General features: G+C 40.0%; 1 non-coding gene across 1 annotated transcript; it reads left to right on the forward strand.

Moving 5' to 3' along the window:
• Positions 1-3,406: 3,406 nt before the first annotated feature.
• Positions 3,407-3,514, forward strand: LOC130958628 (small nucleolar RNA R71). The gene has a single exon (XR_009077741.1). It is a non-coding gene; the product is annotated as a small nucleolar RNA R71 (small nucleolar RNA).
• The last annotated feature ends 16,402 nt before the right edge of the window (positions 3,515-19,916 follow it).

A 19,916-nucleotide genomic window follows, 5' to 3' on the forward strand; every position in this document is an offset into this window, starting at 1 on the left:
TCCCCAAGCAACTGAAAATCAAACAAGATAAAAAGAAGAGAATATACTATAGACTCCAAATTATCAATGAAACTTAGCTCCAAATTAGATGAGCGGGACTAGTAGCTTTTTGCCTCCAAACAGTTTTGGCATCTCACTTTATCCTCTGAGGTTCAGACTGATTGGCTTCTTTAGGAACTCAGAATCCAGATAGTGTTATTGATTCTCCTAGTTACGTATGATGATTCTTGAACACAGCTACTTATTGAGTCTTGGCCGTGGCCCAAAGCACTCTGTCTTCCAGTATTACCACCGGATACATACATGCCACAGACACATAATTGGGTGAACCTTTTCAGATTGTGACTCAGCTTTGCTAGAGTCCCCAATTAGAGGTGTCCAGGGTTCTTAAGCACACTCTTTTTGCCTTGGATCACAACTTTATTTCTTTCTTTTTCTTTCTTTTTCTTTCTTTTTCTCCCTTTTTTTTTCGTTTTTTTTTGTAATCACTGCTTTTTCTTGCTTCAAGAATCATTTTTATGATTTTTCAGATCCTCAGTAACATGTCTCCTTTTCCATCATTCTTTCAAGAGTCAACAATTTTAACATTCATGAACAACAAATTCAAAAGACATATGCACTGTTCAAGCATACATTCAGAAAACAAAAAGTATTGTCACCACATCAAACTAATTAAGCTAGTTTTAAAGATGAATTTGAAATCCTGTACTTCTTGTTCTTTTGTGATAAAAACAGTTTTCATTTAAGAAAGGTGATGGATTCATATTCATAGCTTTAAGGCATAGACACTAAGACACTAATGATCATAAGACACAAACATGGATAAACATAAGCATAAAAATTCGAAAAACAGAAAAATAAAGAACAAGGAGATTAAAGAACGGGTCCACCTCAGTGATGGCGGCTTGTTCTTCCTCTTGAAGGTCTTATGGAGTGCTTGAGCTCCTCAATGTCTCTTCCTTGTCTTTGTTGCTCATCTCTCATGATTCTTTGATCTTCTCTAATTTCATGGAGGAGGATGGCATGTTCTTGGTGCTCCACCCTTAGTTGTCCCATGTTGGAACTCAATTCTCCTAGGGAGGTGTTTAGTTGCTCCCAATAGTCTTGTGGAGGAAAGTGCATCCCTTGAGGTATCTCAGGGATCTCATGATGAGAGGGGTCTCTTGTTTGCTCCATCTTCTTCTTAGTGATGGGCTTGAGGTCATGCCTTCTCAGTTGAACCGGCTTTGGATGCCATAAATGGTTATGGAAAAACAAAAAGCAATGCTTTTACCACACCAAACTTAAAAGGTTTGCTCGTCCTCGAGCAAAAGAAGAAAGAAGAGAGTAGAAGAAGAAGAAATGGAGGAGAGGGAGATGGCTTTGTGGTTCGGCCAAAAGGGGAAGAAGTGGTGTTTAGGTGGTGTGAAGATGGAGGGGTGAAGAAGGGTTTATGGGGAAGAGGTATTGAGGTGATTGGTGAATGGGTGAAGAAGAGAGAGAGTGGTGGTGGGGTAGGTGGGGATCCTGTGGGGTCCACAGATCCTGTGGTGTCAAGAAAAAGTCATCCCTGCACCAAATGTTGCTCAAAATCACGTTTTGAGCCATTTCTGGCGTTAAACGCCGGGCTGGTGCCCATTTCTGGCGTTTAACGCCAGGTTCTAGCCCTTTCCTGGCGTTTAACGCCAGTCTGGTGCCCCTTTCTGGCGTTAAACGCCCAGAATGGTGCCAGACTGGGCGTTAAACGCCCAACTGCTACCCTCACTGGCGTTTAAACGCCAGTGAGTTCTTCCTCCAGGGTGTGCTGTTTTTCTTCCTGTTTTTCATTCTGTTTTTGCTTTTTCAATTGATTTTGTGACTTCTTATGATCATCATCCTACAAAAAACATAAAATAACAAAAGAAAATAGATAAAATATAACATTGGGTTGCCTCCCAACAAGCGCTCCTTTAATGTCAGTAGCTTGACAGAGGGCTCTCATGGAGCCTCACAGATACTCAGAGCAATGTTGAAACCTCCCAACACCAAACTTAGAGTTTGAATGTGGGGGTTCAACACCAAACTTAGAGTCTGGTTGTGGCCTCCCAACACCAAACTTAGAGTTTGACTTTGGGGGCTCTGTTTGTCTCTGATTTGAGAGAAGCTCTTCATGCTTCTTCTCCATGGTGACAGAGTGATATCCTTGAGCCTTAAACACAAAGGATTCTTCATTCACTTGAATGATTAGTTCACCTCTATCAACATCAATCACAGCCTTAGCTGTGGCTAGGAAGGGTCTGCCAAGGATGATGGTTTCATCCATGCACTTCCGAGTCTCTTGTCTCTTTTGAGGTAATTTCTGCCTAGACAAGTCATCCAGTTCTTTGGTGAGCAAAGGGGGTTCATCCTCCCAAGTCTCATTTCCAAATAACTTGTCATTTAGCTTCATGATTGCTCCAAGGTATTTAACAACTTGCTCTTCAGTGACATACTCTTCCTCTTCAGAGGAAGAATACTCATCAGAGCTCATGAAAGGCAGAAGTAAGTCCAATGGAATCTCTATGGTCTCATTTTGAGCCTCAGATTCCCATGGTTCCTCATTAGGGAACTCTGTGGAGGCTAGTGCACGCCCATTGAGGCCTTCCTCAGTGGCGTCCACTTCCTCTCTTTCCTCTCCAGATTCGGCCATGGTTATGGCTTTGCACTCTCCTTTTGGATTTTCTTCTGTATTACTTGGGAGAGTACTAGGAGGGAGTTCAGTAACTTTCTTGCTCAGCTGTCCCACTTGTGCCTCCAAATTCCTAATGGAGGACCTTGTTTCAGTCATGAAACTTTGAGTGGTCTTGATTAGATCAGAGACTATGGTTGCTAAGTCAGAGGGGTTCTGCTTAGGGTTCTCTGTCTGTTGCTGAGAAGATGATGGAAAAGGCTTGCCATTGCTAAACCTGTTTCTTCCACCATTATTGTTGTTGAAACCTTGTTGAGGTTTCTCTTGATTCTTCCATGAGAAATTTGGATGATTTCTCCATGAAGAATTATAGGTGTTTCCATAGGGTTCTCCTAGGTAATTCACCTCTTCCATTGAAGGGTTCTCAGGATCATAAGCTTCTTCCTCAGATGAAGCATCCTTAGTACTGCTTGGTGCATTTTGCATTCCAGACAGACTTTGAGAAATCAAATTGACTTGTTGAGTCAATATTTTATTCTGGGCCAATATGGCATTCAGAGTATCAATCTCAAGAACTCCTTTCTTCTGACTAGTCCCATTGTTCACAGGATTCCTTTCAGAAGTATACATGAATTGGTTATTTGCAACCATTTCAATGAGCTCTTGAGCCTCTGTAGGCTTCTTCTTCAGATGAAGAGATCCTCCAGCAGAGCTATCCAAAGACATCTTGGATAGTTCAGAGAGACCATCATAGAAAATACCTATGATGCTCCATTCAGAAAGCATATCAGATGGACACTTTCTGATCAATTGTTTGTATCTTTCCCAAGCTTCATAAAGGGATTCTCCATCCTTCTGTCTGAAGGTTGGGACTTCCACTCTAAGCTTACTCAATTTTTGAGGTGGAAAAAACTTTGCCAAGAAGGCATTGACTAGCTTTTCCCATGAGTCCAGGCTTTCTTTAGGTTGTGAGTCCAACCATATCCTAGCTCTGTCTCTTACAGCAAAAGGGAATAGCATCAGTCTGTAGACCTCAGGGTCAACCCCATTAGTCTTGACTGTGTCACAGATTTGCAAGAATTCAGATAAAAACTGATGAGGATCTTCCAATGGAAGTCCATGGAACTTGCAATTCTGTTGCATTAGAGAAACTAATTGAGGCTTAAGCTCAAAGTTGTTTGCTCCAATGGCAGGGATAGATATGCTTCTCCCATAGAAATCGGGAGTAGGTGCAGTAAAGTCACCTAGCACCTTCCTTGCATTGTTGGCATTGTTGTTGTTTTCGGCTGCCATGTCTTCTTCTTCTTTGAAGAATTCGGTTAGATCCTCTACAGAGAGTTGTGCCTTAGCTTCTCTTAGCTTTCGCTTCAAGGTTCTTTCAGGTTCAGGGTCAGCTTCAACAGGAATGCCTTTGTCTCTGCTCCTGCTCATATGAAAGAGAAGAAAACAAGAAAATATGGAATCCTCTATGTCACAGCATAGAGATTCTTTGAGGTGTCAGAGGAAGAAAAATGGAAGACAGAGGTAGAAAATTCGAACTTATCAAAGAAAATGGAGTTCGAATTTTGCATTAAGGGATAGTGTTAGTCCAAAAATAGAAGGATGTGAGAAGAAGGGAAGTAATTTTCGAAAATTAAGTAAAAGATTTAAAAACATTTTGAAAAACACTTAATTGATTTTCGAAAATAAGAGTGGAAAAGAAATCAAGTGATTTTTGAAAAAGATTTTGAAATTAGAAATAAAAAAGATTTGGTTGAAAACTATTTTGAAAAAGATGTGGTTAAGAAGATATGATTGGTTTTAAAAAGAAAAAAAAAAGATGAGATTGAAAAGATATGATTTGAAAACAATTTTAAAAGATATGGTTTTAAAATAAATGACTTGCCTAACAAGAAAAGATATGAGTCAAACATGAAACCTTCCTCAACAGAAAAGGCAAAAAATGTTCAATCAAATCATTAATTGTTAGTAAGTATCTTTGAAAAAGGAAAGAAATTAATTTTGAAAACATTTGATTGAAAAGATATGATTTGAAAAAGATTTGATTTTGAAAAACTTTGAAAACTTGGAAAAAAATTGATTTGAAAACAAAATCTTCCCCCTAGCACCATCCTGGCGTTAAACGCCCAGAATGGTATCCATTCTGGCGTTTAACGCCCAAAATGCACCCTTTTTGGGCGTTAAACGCCCAACCAGGTACCCTGGCTGGCGTTTAAACGCCAGTCTGTCTTCTTCACTGGGCATTTTTGAATGCCCAGCTTTTTCTGTATAATTCCTCTGCAGTATGTTCTGAATCTTCAATTCTCTGTATTATTGACTTGAAAAGACACAAATTAAAAATATTTTTGGATTTTTAATAATCAAAATGCAACAAGAATCAAATAACAATGCATGCAAGACACCAAACTTAGCAGTTTGTGTGCTACTGACACTATATGAGACACATAAACACTCAAGTCAAAAGAATTCAAAGATCAGAGCAAGAAATCATCAAGAATTACTTGAAGATCCTTAAGACACATGAATGAATGTATGCAATTGACACCAAACTTAAGATGAGACACTAGACTCAAGCAAGAAACAAAGAAAAAAAAAATAGAAAATACTTGATGTTTCTTGTTTCTTAAAAGAAAAATTTTTTGGTTTTTATGATTTTGTAAATTTTTTTTTTGTGCTTTTTTCGAAAATTAAGTGGAAAAGAAAATAAAGGTATCAAAATTCTTAATGAGAATTCCAGGAATCATGCAATGTTAGTCTAAAGCTTTAGTCTAAAGGAATTAGACATAGCTAGCTAAGCTTCAGCAGGACATTGCATTCAAGAGCTAAATTGATGATGATCAATCAGCTTTGGTGATGATAAGAACATCACCTTGAAACACTAGAATTCATTCTTAAGAACTCTGAAGAAAATTAATACCTAATCTAAGCAACAAGATGAACCGTCAGTTGTCCATACACAAACAATCCCCGGCAACGGCGCCAAAAACTTGGTGCACGAAATTGTGATCAATACTTTTCAAAACACAAACAATCCCTAGTAATGGCTCCAAAGACTTGGTGCTCAATACCATGGCATAAACACAACTTCGCACAACTAACCAGCAAGTGCACTGGGTCGTCCAAGTAATAAACCTTACGCGAGTAAGGGTCGATCCCACGGAGATTGGTGGTATGAAGCAAGCTATGGTCATCTTGTAAATCTCAGTCAGGCAGACTCAAATGGGTATGGTGATGAACGAAAATAACATAAAAGATAAAGATAGGGATACTTATGTATATCATGGGTGTAAGAGCTTCAGACAAGCGTATGAAGATGCCTTCCCTTCCGTCTCTCTGCTTTCCTACTGCCTTCATCCAATCCTTCTTACTCCTTTCCATGGCAAGCTCGTGTAGGGTTTCACCATTGTCAGTGGCTACCTCCCATCCTCTCAGTGAAAATACGTCCCTGATGCTCTGTCACAGCATAGGCTAATCATCTGTCGGTTCTCGGTCCGGCCGGAATAGAATCCAGTGATTCTTTTGCGTCTGTCACTAACGCCCCGCCTTTCGGAGTTTGAAGCACGTCACAGTCATTCAATCATTGAATCCTACTCAGAATACCACAGACAAGGTTAGACCTTCCGGATTCTCTTGAATGCCGCCATCAGTTCTTGCCTATACCACGAAGACTCTAATCTCACGGAATGGCTGGCTCGTTTGTCAGGCGAGCACTCGGTTGTCAGGCGATCAACCATGCATCATGCAATCAGAAATCCAAGAGATATTCACCAAGCCTCGAATGCTTGTAGAACAAGAATGGTTGTCAGTCACCTTGTTCATAGGTGAGAATGATGATGAGTGTCAATCATCACCTTCATCAAGTTGAAGAACAAGTGATATCTTGGACAAAGAACAAGCGGAATTGAATAGAAGAACAATAGTAATTGCATTAATACTCGAGGTACAGCAGAGCTCCACACCTTAATCTATGGTGTGTAGAAACTCCACCGTTGAAAATACATAAGAACAAGGTCTAGGCATGGCCGAATGGCCAGCCTCCCAAAGTGATCAAAAGATCTAAAGAAAAGGTTCCAAAGATCAGAAGATGAAAATACAATAGTAAAAGGTCCTATATATAGAAAACTAGTAGCCTAGGGTGTACAAAGATGAGTAAATGACATAAAAATCCACTTCTGGGCCCACTTGGTGTGTGCTTGGGCTGAGCAATGAAGCATTTTCGTGTAGAGACTCTTCTTGGAGTTAAACGCCAGCTTTTATGCCAGTTTGGGCGTTTAACTCCCAATTAGGTGCCAGTTCCGGCGTTTAACGCTGGAATTTCTTGAGGTGACTTTGAACGCCGGTTTGGGCCATCAAATCTTGGGCAAAGTATGGACTATCATATATTGCTGGAAAGCCCAGGATGTCTACTTTCCAACGCCGTTGAGAGCGCGCCAATTGGGCTTTTTTAGCTCCAGAAAATCTACTTCGAGTGCAGGGAGGTCAGAATCCAACAGCATCTGCAGTCCTTTTCAGTCTCTGAATCAGATTTTTGCTCAGATCCCTCAATTTCAGCCAGAAAATACCTGAAATCACAGAAAAACACACAAACTCATAGTAAAGTCCAGAAAAGTGAATTTTAGCTAAAAACTAATAAAAATATACTAAGAACTCAACTAAAACTACCTAAAACATACTAAAAACAATGCCAAAAAGCGTATAAATTATCCGCTCATCAATCCTCCGGGTAATTGCCAGACCAGAGTTATTTTGGACCCGAAGGAGCCTCAGACGTCGGCCTAAGAGCATTGATGCACGTCATCTCACTGTAGAGGCTCGAGCATGGGCCCAAATCTTATCTCATTACGTGCTTTCAAGCACTCACAAGTCATCGATCACCACAGACCTCGCCCTACTAGTTTGGTGCATACTTACTGAGCAGCCGGTCAACATCGCTCTCCTCCTCCGACAAGCCATGGGTCGTGTCCACGCTAAGGGTAACCTCCCATTTCCCGCCTTGGTGACAGATTTGATTGCTGCTGGTAGTGTCCCCCAAAAGGCTAAAGACATGAAAGCAATGATTCCGGCAAAGGGCAGCATCGTTCCAACCGAAAAATATCTCAATCCTCCGGTAGATACCAAAGTCCTTGACATAGCTACTCCCTCGGACATCCCTATCACTTCTTCAGCACCACAACAATCGTCCCACCAACTGCTTGTGAAGATAGACCGATATGAACAGCGGAACCAACGTCGATTTGCTTATGTCAAGAAGCTCTTGAGTACTGTAACCCCGCCTATGGAGGAGCCGGAGATCTCCACATCTACTTCGAACTTAAGTGAAGATGGCACCCATGAAAGGGATAGTGGAAGTTTCGAACCTGATCGCCCCTTGCGCCTTACAAATAGCATGGAAGACCGTGCTAATTCTTAAGTGTGGGGAGGTCGTTCGACTGATCTCCGTAGGTAATAATCTCTCCCTTTCAACACCCTAAACTTTGATTTTCCTTTGTTAATTAGGATAGATTGCATGGTTAGTTTTTGCTTTTGAAAATATTTTGCATCATAGTTGTTTCTTTTAGGACTACTTGATTAGGGTGATGACTTCTTTTTCGAGAAATTATTTTCAAGGCACCCTACCAATTCAAAAATTTTTTGTGTTAAACTTGCTTGAAGAATTTATTTTGGAACATGGTTTTTGAGCTAATAACACAAGCATGTGAGTTTTGAGCCTAATCATGTGGTTTACATCTTATAGCCACTTATTTCCATTCTTGTATGTCTTGTTCTCTTTCTATGATTGTAATATTTGATTTGTTCGATTCTTTATGCCCATTATTTCATGTATACATGTATTTATATGATTGAGGCCATCATTTCATTTAGCTTGCTTACCCAAATAGCCTACCTTTTGTCAACCATTGTTAGCCAATTTTGAGCATATTTAATCCCTTTTGTTCTTAATTTTTAGCACATCACCACCCCTAAGTGATAAACAATGAATGTCTTTTAATTTGGATCTTTGATTAGCTTAGGCTAGTGAGGGTGTGTATCATTTGGGTATGGGAAACTTGGGACATTGGTTGAGGTAAAAGAGTATTTTTGTATTTTTGTTAAAAATTTTGGGAAATTGGGTACACACTCATGTATTGATTGAATGTAAAACCATATGCATTGATACGTTGTATATACTTTAGAAAAAAAAGAAGATATAAATAAAAGAAAAAAAAATATATATATATATATATATATATACAAAAGAAAAAGAAAAAGAGAAAAAGAAAAGCAATAAAAAGGGGACAAAATGCCCCAAAGCAAAGTAGTAATGATAATGCATACCGAATGTGAATTAAAGAGGATGCATGAGTATGTGAAAAGTGGGAATCGTGGGTAGCTAGGCATTGTATTAGAACTGTATAGGTTGTTGTATGTGTTTAGTGAGAGCTTAGGTTAATCAAAGATTCAAGTTTCAAGCTCACTTGACCATATACATCCTTACCCTTACCCTAGCTCCATTACAACTTATAAATAAGACCTCATGATATTTGTATGCATGCATTGGATAATTGTTGATTGTTAGATGAAGAATAAATCTTGAAAAGCATGATTAGGAGAGAATTGAGTGATCAACCCTATACACTTGAGCGAATAGAGCGGATACACTTCCGGTGAGGGTTTGACGCTCAACTCCTTGTTCCCGGCCTTCACAAGCATTCTTCTTGCAAGTTGTGTGCATGTCATTTTGATGTTTGGATTGGTAGAGTTCATGGATTATCATGTCACCTAAGCCCTATGTGCTCATATATGTTCTTGGGGGATTGATTCATGCTTGACCAAGTAGATAGGAACATTTGCATTAGTTGCATCCATTTAGGAAAATTGCATTTTATAAACCCCTTTCTCCTATGTTCTTTGGTCTTTTTATTCTTAGCATGAGGACATGCTTGGTTTAAGTGTGGGAAAGTTTGATAAACCCCAATTTTGTGGTTTCTCTTGTGTAGAATTTAGGGGGTCTTGTCAATATTTTCCACACTTATTCATATAAATTGCATGGTTTTGTGTTTTCTTTCTAATTTTGCTTTATGATTGAAAACATGCTCCTTTGACCTTAAAAATGCTATATTTTAATCCCTTCTATTACCATTCAATGCCGTGATGTGTTTGTTGAGTGATTTCAGAGTTTACAGGGCAAGAATGGTCTAGAAGATGGAAAGAAAGCATGCAAAAGTGGGAGGAACATGAAAATTAGAGCTTTGGAGAATTGGCACCGACGCACACGCGTGGGAGCATGGGTCAGCTTGGCGCGCAATAATTGGCACATCCGTATCCATTGGCGAAAATCCCATCGATGCGCACGCGTGCCCGACGCTTACGCGTGGATTGCAAATTCAGCAACACGTACGCGTGATCGACACGTACGCGTGATCGACATGTACGCATGACACTCAGCATGTGACCTCATTAAAGAACTCGTGGTTGGCGATTTCTGAGGAGCTCCAGGCCCAAATTTAAGCTGATTCTGTATGGAAAAGACTGAAGGAACCAAGGGGGAAAGTGGGGGATCATTCATTACACACTTACATACATTTTGAGCTAGTTTTTTGTTCTTGTTCTTATAGAGAGAGAAACCCTTATTCTTCTCTAGATTTAGTTTGATTTGATCTTCCCCTTGTTGAATTCTGAATTGGGTTTTGTTGATTTCTAGTTTTGAGTACTTAATTTGAATTCTCTAGTATAATTTTTTTTTTAGATCTTGTGTTAGATTTATATTTTCTTGTTATTTCCCATTTTCTTCTTATTTTGTGAACTTTGTAGATCTTGAATTTCTAGTAATGCATTGATGTTTTCAATGATTAATAGGGTTGTTTGAGTTTTTTTCCATTGATAATTGTTAGTGGGTACTTGTAATTGCCAATTTATTTGCAATTTGAATATGTCTTTTGTTGATGCATGCCTTGTGTTTGATGAAATGTTTCCTTTGATTATGGAGTAGTTTGCTTTACTCTTGGCCTAGGCTAAGGGAATTCGGTAAACTTGAGTCATTGGGTCTAATTGATTTGATAATTTGAGAACTCTTGGTGGTCAAGTTGATACCCATTGACACTAATCCACTACTAAGCCAATTGGTAGTTGGATTAGGACTTATGAGTTGAGATTGACCAAGCCATGTGACGTACTTCAAGCTTAGGAGTAGATATTACGTATTTAAAGCTCTTGGAAGTAGACTTAATGAGCTTGGTTCCTCATAATTGTCAAGATATGATTATTAGACAAGGATGGTGATCCCAATTCCTATGCCTAGCCAAGAGTCCCTTTTATTATTCATATTTGAAAACCAAAAATCTCAATTACTTGATTCTTGTTGTAGTTAATTGCTTGGTTCTAGAGTATAGATAGATTATATGTTCTCTTGTTAGATTGATGTTGCTCATACCTTGCTTTAGTTATTTGGTTTAGTTTCTTACACTTTAAGATTCCTTGCATGTTAAGTCTAGTAGTTTAAATTTTTTTATCATGACTCCCAACCCAGAAATTCTAACCAATGTTGATGCACATGTTTGTCCATTCCTTGTGAGATGACCCGAGGTTTGAATACTTCAATTTACTTTTATTAAGGTTGAACTTTGTGACAACCAAACAATTTAAATTTGATTGAAAGTTATTGGTTGGTTTGGAACTATGCTTACAACGAAGTTCTTATCTCTATTGGGAAAATTATAGACCAACAATAATTCTAGCTATCAATAGGTGTTGGGTAATTTTTATGATGATGATGGATGGTAAGTGATGGATTTATGTATGAGAAATTATTGATGTGTAATCTTGTTGTGAAATGTTTGGGAACTTAATGATTTGATGATGAATGTTGAGAATTATTACAGTTGTTGGTATTGTTGATGATTGATGATGAGTTATGAAAATGTTATTGGTGAATGAGGAGAATTATGAGTCTTTATGATGATTTTGGATGTTGTTGAATAATGATTATGATGTGTGATGATATCTGTTGATGATGATTTTAGGGTTTTGAATCTTGTGGTTGGGAATGATATTGAATGTTGGTTGAAAAATTTGGATGTGATATTAGGTTGAATTTAGAGTCGGAATGAGGTGAGTATTAAATGGTTTAATGACTGAGAAGGTTGTGTGATTGATAAAATAGTTGAAGGAGTGTTTGGTATGAATGTTGCGTTGTTTTGGTATAGTTAAAAATGGGTTTAAGTTGGTCTTGAATTGAGAGTTGTGGCAAAATTAAGTTTTTAGTGTTTTTGGTAAAAACATATTTTTGGTGAATTTTGACAGATCATAACTTGAGCCTCAATTTTCAAAATTTGTTGAAATTTGTTTTAAATTAAAGTTCATGGAAAAATCTTTAAATGGATATAAAGTTTGTAAGAAATAGATTTTTGTAGAGGAAGTTATGATCTTTCAAAGTTTGGTGTCAAAATCTGAATTTTGTGCATGCTACAGAATTTATGATTTCTGGTTTGTGTGCGCACGTACAACTTTGTGCTCACGCACACACAGGGGAAGGCTTGCTAATGAGAGTGCTAGCATGACCTATGTGCACACACAACCAACGAAGTTTTGCAACCTGTGCGCACGCACACGTTGGAAGGTGCGCTCTATTGAGGGCGTTCGCACGTTTTGTGCGGATGAATAGAGTTGAAATTTTTACTACCTGTGCATACGCACACCTCTATGCGTACGCACACGTTTGAAAACTTTTGCGTACGCATAATGAGTCCATATTTTACGATATATTTTGGTTTGATTTGAGTGGATTTCATCACATAAACCCATATTTATTCATCTAAATAGCATGCTTTTTAGATTTCTTCCTAAATTATGCTTAAATATGAAAACATGCTCTTTTGTGCTTAATTTTAGTTAATTTTATTCACTTTAATCCCATTTGGTGCCTTGATCTATTGGTTAAGTGATTTTAGGTTCCCAAGACAATTATGGGTTGAAGAAGTGAGGAAAAGAGCATGCAAAAGGAAAAATTCAAGAAATAAAGGATTTGGAAAGCTGCCAGCCCTGACCTCTCAATATTAAATTGGTCACACCTTGAGCTACAGAGATCCAAATGAGGCGGTTCTAGCAGCATTGGAAAGCTAACGTCCGGGCTTCGAAATGATATATAATTTGCTATAGTGGACATAAGCATGTGTGCGTATGCACAGGTACTTGTGCGTACGCATGATGCAAGTGCATACTTGCTTTATTAGTTAGTTAGTTTAGTTAGTTTTAGCTTAATTTCACTTATTTTCTCTAAATAAACAAGTCCTTTTATGAGTTTTGTTTCCATGCATGAGAATACCAAGGAATATGTTGATTCTAGCCAAATTCATGCAAATGATTTAAGGAATGCATATATGAATGAGTATGAATGAATCTCATGAAATTTATTGCATGAATTGGTAAGACTTTGAAGCTATTTCCCTTGTTGATGATAGGTGATGAAACAAGGAAGCATGGAAGCAAGAATGATGCAAGCTGGGCAAGAAGTTGGCGTTGCCAACTTGGATATAATGGGCGTTGTTCTTGCCAACGCCAGGAAGAGGAGTTGGCGTTGCCAACTTGGGATTAGGGGGCGTTTTTATGGATAACGCCAGGATGCCTTGGAAGCAAAGTTGGCGTTGCCAACTTGAGAAGGGCGTTGCCAATGCCACACACAAGGAGTTTGGCCCTGGATGAAGTGAAGCACGTTGCCAACTTGAAGAATAGGCTGAGTTGTTGAAGGCAACGCCCACACAAGGAACTTGGCCCTAGAGGAAGAGCTGGCGTTGCCAACTCTAGAACCACGTTGCCAACGCCCACCCAAGCAATCTTGGGGAGCTAATTTGGAGCCTCGAGCACGTTGCCAGCCTAGAGATGAGGGGCGTGTTTGAGGACAACGCAGGCTAACAACGCCACACAATCAAGCTTGGCCCTGGAAGAAAAGTAGCTGGCGTTGCCAACTCAAGATGGGCGTTGCCAACGCCACACAACCAAGCAACTTTGGCACCATAGGAAGCAAGCTCGAGCACGTTGCCAACGTGCTACTTCACTGGCGTTATTCAAGGCAACGCCAGAAATGGGTGCTTGGCTAGGCACCAAGTCTTGGTGCCAACCAGGTTGCCAACGCCCAATGGCCGCACCAACCAGGTTGCCAACGCTCAATGGCCGCACCAACCAGGTTGCCAACGCCCAATGGCCGCACCATTCACGTTGCCAACGCCCACAAGCCTTGCCAACCAAGTTGCTAACGCCAGGGAGTGGCACCATGCACGTTGCCAACGCCAAAATCAAGTTGCCAACGCCAAGCCTTGCCAACCAAGTTGCTAACGCCAGGGAGAGGCACCATTCACGTTGCTAACGCCCACAAGCCTTGCCAACCAAGTTGCTAACGCCAGGGAGAGGCACCATTCACGTTGCTAACGCCCACAAGCCTTGCCATGCACGTTGCCAACGCCAGGAAGCAAACTTGGAGCCTTGAGAAAGGCTCGAGCACGTTGCCAACGTGCTGAGGAGAAGGAGTGTTCATCAACAACGCCAGGAAATTGTAATGCACGTTGCTAACTTGGAATATATGGGGCGTTGTTCACAACAACTCCAACAAGGCAGCCTGACCATGTCCACTTCAATGGAAGATATATTGAGCTACAGAGACCCAAATTGAGTGCTTCCAGTTGCGTTGGAAAGCTAACATTCAGAGCTTTCCAACCATATATAATAGTCTATGGTGGAGCACAAGATTGGAGCCAAACCAGAGTCATCTTTAGGCCCTAAAAACAAGAACATGAAGTGAAATTCAAGAAGGCTAGAGATTAGCCTTGGAGTGTGGCTCGAGCACGTTGCCAACGTGCTAGATAGGGGGCGTGTTTTGCAACAACGCCAGCCCCAAGTCCCTGCCTTGGGAGAGTAAAGCACGGGCACGTTGCCAACTTGGGGGTGAAGGTGCGTTTTTGGCAACAACTTGGCAACTTAACCTTACCTTCTTTGAGGAACCATAACTTGAGCTAGGAAAGTCCAATTGAGGTGATTCCAGTGGCATTAGAAAATAGACATCAAGAGCTTTCCAATGATGTATAGTAGTCCATATTGAAGCAGAAGGTTGACACTCAAATTCTGGGCTACATTTAGCATGAAAGTAGAGCCAAGAAGAGGAAAAGCAAGTTGTTGGCAACAACTTGGGCTAGCAACGCCCAAGTCTCAAACTCACTTCCAGGAAATTATGATGCACGTTGCCAACGTGCATTAAGGCCACGTTATTGACAAAAACGCCAAGCCAATGGGCCAGAAGCATGATGAATGAACTCTTCCTTTCCAAGTCTAGCAACACTTCCAATTGAGCCAAGAATTCAACAAAGAGAAAGCCCACATTGCTAGCCCCAAATTGAAGATCTCTGAAGGAGTTTTAGAGTAGTATAAATAGAAGAGATTGATGTACTTGTAGGGAACTTTTTGGGACTTAGACTTTTTTTTACACTTCTAGACACTTAGAACTTTTTCATACTTTTTAGCACTTTTACTTAGCTTTTGCTAGTACTTCCGGGTACTCTCCCGGAAAGCTCATCTTTGGTTTTCTATTGGAATACTTCTTCTTCATTTTCAAGTTTTAAGCACTTCATTCTTCTTCTTCTTCTTCCCTTACATTTAGTTTAATTTTGATTTATGGCAATTGTTGTTGAAATTGGAGCAATGACTCACTAAACCCCACTTTCATTAGGGGGAGGAGCTCTGTTTGTTGGAATGAATTGGTGAACCCATCTTCTCCTCCTCAACTCTAGTGGTTGATCTAAAGAGGGAACTCTTGATCTTCAAAGATTCAACCACCATCGAGAGAGGGGTTAATCTATATGAATTATGTGGTGAGTTTGAGGGATGAGCCACATAATTCAGTTTAGAGTTCATCCTTTCATGATTTCCTTAATCAATACACCTTGGTTAGTATGTGAGATGTAACTCTCCTTGGTTGAGATTATGGGAATTGTGTGGCTGGATTAGAAAGGAGCTTCATCTCTTCTCATGAACAAATAGATCACGAGAGTGGCATTTGGTTATGTGGAGAGAAATTGAATCACCAAGAGATTGGGATTCAATTACCCACTTGCCATGGATCTATACCCATGATTGAGGGAGATTTGACTAACATCAATTCATGAAAACTAGCATCTCTGATCCCTAATGATCCTCTCTATCATTAATTCTCATTTCTCTTGCTCTAGTTATTTGATTACCCATCTCCCAATCCCCTTCTACATTCTGTCTATTTACTACTCTTGCTATTTACATTCTGTTCATTTACTTCTTGCCATTTACTCTTATGTTCTTTAAATTTCTGCAACCTTTAATTCCTTGCAATTTATCTTTGATGTCATTTAAGTTTCTTGCACTTTAAGTTTCCGTCATTTACTTGCACTTTATTTCTATCTTCTAGTTCTTTACATTCTTTGCCATTTAAATTCTTGCAATTATGTTCAAAAGTCTCAATGCTCATAAAATCAAAATCCTATTTGCTTGACTAAATCTACCATTTAACTAAAGTTGCTTAATCTACCAATCTCCATGGGATCGACCTCACTCTTTGTGAGTTTTATTACTTGATACGACCCGGTATACTTGCCGGTTGTACGTGAAATCAAATTTTTACGTATCAAGTTTTTGGCGCCGTTGCCGGGGATTGGAAAGATTGACAATGATTAAGTGAAAGGTGGTTTAGATTAAGCATTTTTTTTTAGTATTTTTGTTAAGCCCACTAACTGTTTGATACTTTGTTTCACTAACTCCAATTCCACTCTAGTTTTAGAGTGTCTCACTTGTGATTTTGGTTTGTTTGTGTATGTCAGGAGCTAGTAGACGTAATATTGAGGACGAGAGAACCCTCCGAAGGATAAGGAGAGCAGAAAGAGGAAAGTTCATAGTTGGTGAAGAAGGGTCAGAGGAATCAGAGGGAGAAGATCAAGTCATGGAGGATGAGATGCACAATCCTCCTGGAGGGGTCAACAATAATGGTGGACAAGCTAGAAGGGTGTTATCCTCGTATACTATCCCTGACCCAAGACATTGTGGGAGTAGTATAGCCACTCCAAATGTTCAGGCCAATAACTTTGAGTTAAAACCTCAGCTCATCACTTTGGTACAGAACAATTGCTCTTATGGAGGGGGACCTCTTGAAGACCCAAATCAACATCTATCTGTTTTTCTGAGGATATGCAATACTGTGAAGACAAATGGAGTGCATCCAGATGTCTACAAGTTGTTACTATTTCCATTCTCTTTGAGGGACAAAGCCACTCAATGGCTAGAGTCATTCCCCAAGGAAAGCCTCAATGATTGGAATGAAGTGATGAGAAGATTTCTAGCAAAGTTCTACCCACCTCAAAAGATCATCAAGTTGAAGACAGAGGTTCAGACTTTTAGGCAAATGGATGGGGAGTCATTATATGAAGCCTGGGAAAGATACAAGGCACTAATGAGAAGGTGCCCACCTGACATGTTTAGTGATTGGGTCAAACTCCAAAACTTCTATGAAGGCCTAAGTCCAGAAGCAAGGAAGGGACTAGACTACTCATCCGGGGGATCACTCAACATGATGAAAACTGCTGAGGAGGCCCAAGACCTCATTGAGATTGTGGCAAACAATCAATATTATTACTCATCAGAGAGGCAACACAATCCGCCCCCAAAGAAAGGTGTAATGGAACTTGAAGGTGTTGATGCTATCTTGGCACAAAACAAGTTAATGCACCAACAAATCCAACAACAAATGGAGACAATAACAAAGAGAATGGATGGTTTGCAACTTGCAGCAGTGAACACAACAAATCAACCATCACTTGAATGGGGCCAAGGTGAAGGGATCACGGTTGAACAACCACAAGAACAAGTTCAATACATGCAGAATACCTCAAATTTTCAGGATGAATTCCATGGTGATACATACAACTCATCTTGGATGAATCATCCCAATTTAAAGTGGGGAGAAAACCATTGGCAAAAGAACAACAACCACAATCACACCCGCAACACAAACAACCAAAATCACCATACCAACAACACTAACCAATATAGAAAAACACAAAACACATATCAACACCCCCATCATAACTCACAAGCTCACCAAAATAACTTCTCTGCGCCATCATCCAACTCACAAAATTTCCACACTAATCCGCCCAACAACTTCCAACAACAATCAACCCCCATCATACCTCCAATTGACCATCATGAGGCCAGAATCTCAAGTCTGGAAGCAACCTTGCAAGCACTTGCTCAAACCACTCAAGCTTTAGCTAAGGGACAACAGGAACAAGCGGTCACTATGAAGAACATTGAGAGACAAGTGGGACAATTAGCCAAACAAGCCGAGAAACCAACCAATGTTCTCCCAAGTGACACAATACCCAACCCAAGAGAAGAATGTAAGGCTTTGCAGTTAAGGAGTGGCAAGATAGTTGGTGAAAGTTCAAATAAGGAAGCAACAAAACCCAAAGAGCAAGACACAGTGGAAGTACATGTGGGAAGACAAGATGAAGAAAAGGCTTCAACATCTAACAAAGGCAAGGAGGTTGTCAAGCCACAAGGCAATCCATCAAGTCAAGGAGGCAACCGTGATGGCAAGGAGAGTGTGAATCCACAAAAAGAAAACAAAAATGAAGGAGTAAAAGCTTATGTACCCAAGCTCCCATACCCAACTAGGATACACAAAGGAGCAAAGGACCAACAATTCCCAAGGTTCTTAGAAATCTTCAAGAAACTTGAAATCAACATCCCATTGGCAGAAGCTCTGGAACAGATGCCATTATATGCAAAGTTTCTTAAGGAATTGATCACCAAGAAGAGAAGTTGGCAAGAAAAAGAAACGGTGATTCTCAATCAAGAGTGTAGTGCCATCATTCAACAAGGGCTACCTCCAAAACTCAAAGACCCTGGCAGCTTTCTCATACCTTGCACGATTGGGAGCATGGCTGTTGACAAGTCACTTTGTGATCTGGGAGCAAGCATTAACTTAATGCCCCTTACCATGATGAAGAAAATGATGATTGAAGAGCTTAAACCCACAAGGATGTCACTCCAACTTGCTGACAGATCCATCAAAATACCAAATGGAGTAGTTGAGAACCTCTTGGTGAAGGTGGGAAACTTCATTTTCCCAGCTGATTTTGTGGTCCTAGACATGGATGAAGAGGGAAACAATTCAGTCATTCTTGGTAGACCCTTTTTAGCTACAGCTAGAACAATCATTGATGTGGAAAAGGGAGAGATGATTTTCAGAGTGCATGATGAGCAAATGACCATAAATGTCTTCAAAGCAATGCAACACCCTGTTGAGAAAGAAAGTTGCATGAGAATTGATGTAGTGGATTCTTTGGTTGAAGAAGTACTTGACACAAACCATCAAGTGAAACAAGAAGAAGTCCATAACATCAAGGGACAAGAAAAGAACAAATTGGAAGCATCAGAGGAACCAAGTGAAGCTACCAAAGAAGAGGCATCACAACAAGAGTTGAAACCACTACCCCCTCATCTTAAATATGCATTCCTTGGTGAGAAGGACAGCTTCCCAGTGATCATCAATTCCACATTGAGTGCAGAGGAAGAAGAAAAACTCATTGTAGTATTGAAAGCTCACAAAGAGGCGTTGGGATGGACCATTGATGACTTGAAGGGCATAAGCCCTGCTGTGTGCATGCACAAGATACTCTTAGAGGAGGGTTCCAAACCGGTGGTACAACCCCAAAGAAGATTGAATCCTACAATGAAGGAGGTTGTTCAAAAGGAAATCCTTAAGTTGTGTAAAGCTGGGATCATCTACCCTATATCTGACAGCCCTTGGGTCAGTCCAGTGCACGTGGTTCCCAAGAAAGGGGGGATGACCGTCATTGTTAATGAGAAGAATGAGCTTATTCCAACACGAACAGTGACAGGGTGGAGAATGTGCATAGATTATAGGAGGCTGAATGATGCCACACGAAAAGATCACTTTCCTCTCCCTTTCATTGATCAGATGCTTGAAAGGTTGGCTGGCCATGCCTATTATTGTTTTCTTGATGGATATTCTGGGTATAATCAGATAGTGGTTGACCCCATGGATCAAGAGAAGACTTCCTTTACTTGCCCCTTTGGAGTCTTTGCATATAGGAGAATGCCATTTGGACTGTGTAATGCTCCAGCTACCTTTCAAAGGTGCATGCTATCAATCTTCTCAGACATGGTAGAAAAATTTATTGAAGTCTTTATGGATGATTTCTCTGTTTTTGGTGATTCCTTCAATACTTGCTTGCATCATCTTACCCTAGTCTTGAAAAGGTGCTAAGAAACCAAT

The sequence above is a fragment of the Arachis stenosperma genome, chromosome 10 (genome assembly GCF_014773155.1).
Source record: "Arachis stenosperma cultivar V10309 chromosome 10, arast.V10309.gnm1.PFL2, whole genome shotgun sequence".
Lineage (NCBI taxonomy): Eukaryota > Viridiplantae > Streptophyta > Magnoliopsida > Fabales > Fabaceae > Arachis > Arachis stenosperma.